The sequence below is a fragment of the Euphorbia lathyris genome, chromosome 10, assembly GCF_963576675.1.
Source record: "Euphorbia lathyris chromosome 10, ddEupLath1.1, whole genome shotgun sequence".
Classification (NCBI taxonomy): domain Eukaryota; kingdom Viridiplantae; phylum Streptophyta; class Magnoliopsida; order Malpighiales; family Euphorbiaceae; genus Euphorbia; species Euphorbia lathyris.
In genome coordinates, this window is record NC_088919.1 from 69,453,357 (window position 1) to 69,460,031 (window position 6,675).

Sequence of the window (6,675 nt, forward strand, 5' to 3'; positions counted from 1 at the left end):
CAGGCATTGTACCAGACCCTATAGACCTAGAAATTGAGAAAACCATTAGGAAGAACAAGAAAAATAAGAAAAACAAAAATAAGACCCCAGTAAAAACATATACCGAGCCAAAAAAAATGGCAGACCCACCAACACTTATGGATTACGCTAGGCCAGGTGTGGCCGGTGTGACCAATAGTATCGTTAGACCCAGAATCACCGCAAACCAATTTGAAATTAAGCCAGCTTTGCTTAATATATTACAAAATAATGTAACATTTTACGGGTTACCTAACGAAAATCCTAACACCCATTTAACAAATTTCCTTGAAATTTGTGACACTTTTAAAATCCCAGATGTGACTGCAGAAGCAATCCAACTTCGCCTCTTTCCTTTCACTTTGAAGGATAGAGCCAAAGAATGGTTAACTTCTATGCCAGCCGCAACTTTTGCCACTTGGGAACAATTAGCCCAAGCATTTTTATCTAAATATTTTCCTTTAGCAAAAACCGCAAGAGTCATAAAGGAGTTAACATCTTTTTCTCAAAATGATAATGAGACTCTTTATGAAACTTGGGAACGTTTTAAAGAACTTCAACGTTTATGCCCACACCACCAATTATCCGCTGAACTTTTAATGCAAACATTTTACAATGGACTAAATCCTACGACTAGGGGTTCATTAGATGCTATGTCGGGAGGGCTATTTATGAAGAAAACATCAGTCCAAGCGAGAGAACTTTTGGAGGAAATGGCAATCAACAGCAGTATGTGGCCCGCGGAACGTGGACATATGACGGTAGCAAAACCATCATCCTCAACCACACCATCAGTTAAAGGTATAGTTGAACTTGATCCAGTCGCGATGCTACAAGCCCAATTTTCTGCTTTATCGCACAAAATTGACAAATTTATGGCACCACGCGATACCAATGGTAATCCAATCCAAACGGATGTGGATTACGAAAATATGAGTGAGATCGAACAGGTAAATTTTGTCCAAGGGCAAAACCAAACTAATAATCCTTATTCTAATACTTATAATGCTGGATGGAGGAATCATCCTAACTTTAACTGGAAAGATAACAATAACAATAATACAACTGCTAATCAAAATCGTACCACTAATTATCAGAATCAGTCAAGAGATACGATTAGCACTTTATCTTCTAAAATCGACAAGTTTATAGATGTTATCAGTGGAAAAATAAGTAATCACGACGATGGTTTTAAAGGGATCGAAAATAAATTCGATCAGCTTATTAAAAACCACTCATCTAGCATCTATAATTTGGAGGTTCAAATTGGTTAACTTGCTAAATCAATTCCATCCCGAAAAGAGGGAAGTCTTCCCAGCCATACGGAAGAAAATCCAAAAGAGCAGGTGAAAGCTATCACTCTTCGTTCAGGGAAAAATTATCAAGGGCCTGAAATGCCCAAAGATGCAACATTACCAGGAACTGATTTACCAAAGTCCAAAGAAGATATCTTAAACACAAATAGTTCACCATTTGACACAAGTACCAAAACTTTTGTACCCAAGCCACCTTTTCCGCACAAAGTTCGAAATAAGGACTATGATAAACAACTTCTAACGTTTTTGGATAAACTTAAAAATTTGCACATCAATTTGACATTCATGGATGCAATCACACAAATTCCTAACTATGGTAAGTTTTTAAAGGATTTGATTTCGAAGAAAATCAGTTGGGAAGGAATTTCATCCATTTCGTTAACTGAAGACTGTAGTTCAATAGTATCAAGTAATTTGCCCACTAAACTCAAAGATCCCGGATGTTTTACTATTCCGTGTAAATTGGGAGATATTGAATTCCCAAGTTGTCTTTGTGATTTAGGAGCAAGTATAAACTTAATGCCATTGTCTATTTTTAACAAGTTAGGTTTAGAAGAAGATATCAAACGTACCAATATGGTTTTGCAATTAGCGGATCAAACCACTAAGAGGCCATATGGTATAATTGAAGATGTTTTAGTCAAAGTCGATAAATTTATTTTTCCTACCGATTTTGTTATATTAGACTTTGCATATGATGTAAATTGCCCTTTAATTTTTGGTAGACCGTTTATGAACACGGGACGCGCTCTAGTAGATGTGTCGGAAGGGAAGGTAGTTTTAAGGATAGGAGAAGATAAGATCGAGTTTAATATGAACAAAGCGATGAAATACCCTATGGAGGAATTCGCTTGTATGAAACTTGATTTAGTCGAGGAATGTGTCAATGACGTTATTCATAGTGAAGAAATAATTGAACCTATAATAGGTGAGGAATTAGATGATAAGGACCCAGAGCCTTTGATTCGAGAAGATGGACCAGTTCCGCCTTCAATTGTAACACCCCCTAAATTAGAACTTAAAGAGTTACCCAGTCATTTGAGGTACGCTTTCTTAGGCGAAGGCGATTCTCTACCTATAATTATTTCTAACAAATTAACAAACGATTAAGAAGAAAAATTGAAAGAAGTTGTTAGAAATAGGATAGGAAGTATGGGATGGCAAATTTCAGACTTAAAAGGAATTAATCCTAGTATAGTAATGCATAGAATTCACTTAGAAGATGATAAGCCACCTAAAGCGGATAGGCAAAGACGCTTAAATCCGAACATGAAAGAAGTAGTCAAAAATGAGATTACTAAACTTTTAGACAATGGAATCATTTATCCGATCTCGGATAGTGAATGGGTTAGTCCAATCCATTGTGTACCTAAAAAGGGAGGCATAACTGTTGTAAGAAATAATGAAGGTGAACTGATACCTACACGAACCACCACCGGTTGGAGGGTTTGTATAGACTATAGGAACCTAAACAAAGCAACTAGGAAAGATCATTTTCCTCTACCTTTCATTGATCAAATGATCGAAAGGATAGCTGGTCATGCATTTTACTGTTTCCTAGACGGTTATTCCGGATTCTTTCAAATTTACATTTACCCGGATGACCAAGATAAAACAACCTTCACGTGTCCTTACGGAACATTTGCATATAGGAGAATGCCTTTTGGTCTATGTAATGCACCAGCAACATTTCAACGATGTATGACAACAATATTTAATGACTTCATTGAAGATATAATGGAAGTTTTTATGGATGATTTTTCAGTTTATGGAGATTCTTTCGATGCATGTTTACAGAACTTAGATAAAGTATTGTCTAGATGTGAGGAAACGAATTTAGTATTAAATTGGGAAAAATGTCATTTCATGGTAGACGAAGGGATTGTTTTAGGTCATAAGATATCTGAAAAAGGTTTAGAAGTGGACAGAGCAAAGACTTCAGTTATAGAAAAATTACCCCCACCAACCACTGTTAAGGGAGTAAGATCATTTTTAGGTCATGCAGGTTTTTACAGAAGGTTTATAAAGAACTTTTCTGTAATCTCCAAACCATTTACTAATTTGCTTATGAAAGATTCAACTTTTGATTTTAATAAAGATTGTTTACAAGCTTTCAATACCTTTAAAACGGCTTTAGTCAGTACACCTATAATATCGAAACCCGATTGGAATCTACCTTTCGAAATAATGTGTGATGCGAGTGACTTAGCTGTAGGATGTGTATTAGGTCAAAGGAAAGATAAGAAACTTCATGTTATATATTATGCGAGTCACACATTGTCCGGTGCACAGTTAAATTACACCACAACTGAAAAAGAAATGTTAGCAGTAGTTTTTGCATGTGATAAGTTCAGATATTATTTGTTAGGATCTAAAGTCATCATTTATACAGATCATGCAACTTTACGATATTTATTTGCTAAGAAAGATGAAAAACCGCGTCTTATTAGATGGGTTTTACTATTGCAAGAATTTGACATTGAGATTAAAGACAAAAAGGGAGTTGAAAACCTGGTCGCCGATCATCTATCAAGACTTGAGGATGAAAACGGTCCCATCGGTGAAACATCAGGCATTCGAGATGATTTCCCCGATGAACATCTCATGCAAGTACAAAGTGTCATAGCTCCATGGTATACGGATATAGCCAATTACTTAGCTGCATATGTTGTGCCAGATGGATTGACTTCTCAGCAAAAGAAGAAATTCTTTTCAGAAGCTAAGAAATATTTTTGGGAAGATCCATTCTTGTTCAAAACATGCGGCGATGGAATACTTAGGAGATGTGTTAGTGAGTTTGAATATGACTCTATAATATTAGAATGTCATGCTAGCGCTTACGGAGGTCATAATAGCATAAGCAAAACAACAGCTAGAATACTTGAATGCGGATTATTTTGGCCTACTCTATTTAAAGATGTCCGTTCATTTATTATCCGCTGTGATAAATGTCAAAGAACAGGGAATATAGGAAGGAAAGATGAGATGCCTCTTACGAACATATTGGAAGTTGAAATCTTCGACGTATGGGGGATTGATTTCATGGGTCCTTTTCCTCCTTCTTTTGGAAAAAATTATATATTAGTAGCCGTAGATTATGTTTCAAAGTGGGTTGAAGCAATTGCAACCCCGACAAATGATTCTAAAGTAGTTGTTAAGTTTTTAAATTCAATATTCTGTCGATTTGGAGTTCCTAGAGTTATGGTAAGCGACGGTGGTACTCATTTCGTAAATAGAGCTTTTGAGTCACTTATGAAAAAATACGGAGTACACCACCGTATCTCTACACCGTACCATCCTCAAACGAATGGTCAGGCAGAAATTTCAAATAGAGAACTCAAATGGATACTTGAGAAAACAGTTTCGTCTTCTAGAAGAGACTGGACACATAAACTTAACGATGCATTATGGGCATTCCGTACTGCATTTAAAACGCCTATCGGAATGACACCTTATAGATTAGTCTATGGTAAAGCTTGTCATTTTCCGGTTGAATTAGAACATAAAGCATATTGGGCTATAAGAACCCTTAATTATGATTTGCAAAGCGTAGGGAAAAAGCGTTTGTTCGACTTAAACGAGTTGGATGAATTACGCTATTTGTCCTACGAAAATGCAAGAATTTATAAGGAAAAAATTAAAAAGTGGCATGATGCCAAAATCAAAATTAAAAACTTTAATGTTGGGGATAAAGTCTTACTTTTTAATTCGAGATTAAAGTTATTTCCAGGAAAGCTAAAATCTAGATGGGCTGGACCATTTTTGGTTATTAAAACATTTGATTACGGAACTTTGGAGCTAGAAAAGTCTAATGGCGAACGATTTAAGGTCAATGGTAATCGTTGCAAGATTTATTTCGACGGAGCTCCAATTCAAGCAATTGAATCCGTGGATAAATTCTATGAAAATTAATTTATTTAGTTTTCATGTTTTTAATTTATAGTTTTTCTTATTTTATGTTCATCATTATTATTCTTTTTCTTTTTTTTATTTATTTTTATTTTTAATTTATTTACTTTAATTTTTATTTTTATTTTTATATTTATTTTTGTGTACAAATGAGTTTTGTTAACATTAAAATTTTAATTACGTCATGTTTTGAAAGTTTCATTAAGTGTTAAGTGTTATTGAGAAATTAAATATGCAGAAATCTCATTTGAGATTTTCCATGTTTCAGTATTTGGAAATCTCAGTTGAGATTCCGAAAATCTCAGTTGAGATTTTCTGTCTTTTTGCAATTGAAATAACTGTAAGGGATTACAGTCTTTTTTTTTTTTTAATTTCTGTCAGTTGAATCAAAGAGGTATTCCTTTGGCACCTTTTTCTTTTTTAACAGACACAACCTTTCACTTATAGGTCTTATATATTCCTGTAGGATCAGACTTCTTCCATTTCATTCTATCTTTCTGAATTTCTTTCTAAAATTCTCAAATCCTACAGACTTCATTTTCTTTTCTCTCCCAAACATGACTAAGTCTTTGAAAAATGTTCAAAAACACACTTCTGCTCAAAGCAGGAAAGTTGATATCTCCGATCGATATGGTGCATGGTTTCCAATTTATAACCATGACGAGGGGAACGCTTTCTGCATTTTAGATATGCTCAATTCTTTGGCATGATGTATCTGAACGAGTTTCTGAACGAGGAACTCGGGATAAGCGAAGACATTGATCGCTATCTGACTAATTTGGGTTGGACCAAATTTGTTTCTATGAAATTTCCTATTATTTGAAATTGGGTTCTGGAATTTTTCTCCACAGTTCGATTTGTCAATAAGAGACATGTTCGTCTCAGTTTTTGTTGTGAGGGGCAGGTCTTCACTTTTGGATATCCAGAACTACATAATTGGTTTGGATTTCCACCCCGAGACACAAGTCAACACCATCCTGGAAGGGATATGACTTCTAGAGATATATGGCGGATGTTAACCGGATTTTGGCGATTCAATCCACGTCTTGCCTTCAACAAATCCATTAATTCTAATTCCATGCTGTATCTGCATAAATTCCTCTGTCACAGCCTTTTTGGTCGGGTCAGTAGCAATGTTGTGAAAGATAATGATCTCTATGTGTTGGGCGACATTTTCCAAGGCAACTCGGTGAACTCCTCGAAGATTCTAATGGAGGGGTTAGTTGCTGCTTCCCGTTCGAAGAAACGGAAGATTGGATTCGCCAACATCATCTGTGGAATCATTTTAGGAGCCAAGGGCACCATTTCTGTCCCTTAGACTGATACAGAACCGTTTCCTATTCTAGACTACGAGTTCTTAGAGAATGAGGGGCTTGTCAAACGAGTTTTTCGTTCTGGTCCAACATTCCTTTCTGCACCAGAGAGGCAAATC

At 35.7% G+C, this 6,675-nt stretch overlaps 1 non-coding gene across 1 annotated transcript; it reads right to left on the minus strand.

The window, feature by feature from the left end:
- Positions 1–494: 494 nt before the first annotated feature.
- On the minus strand, positions 495–601 carry LOC136210120 (small nucleolar RNA R71). Its single transcript, XR_010677827.1, has one exon. It is a non-coding gene; the product is annotated as a small nucleolar RNA R71 (small nucleolar RNA).
- Between the last annotated feature and the right edge of the window lie 6,074 nt (positions 602–6,675).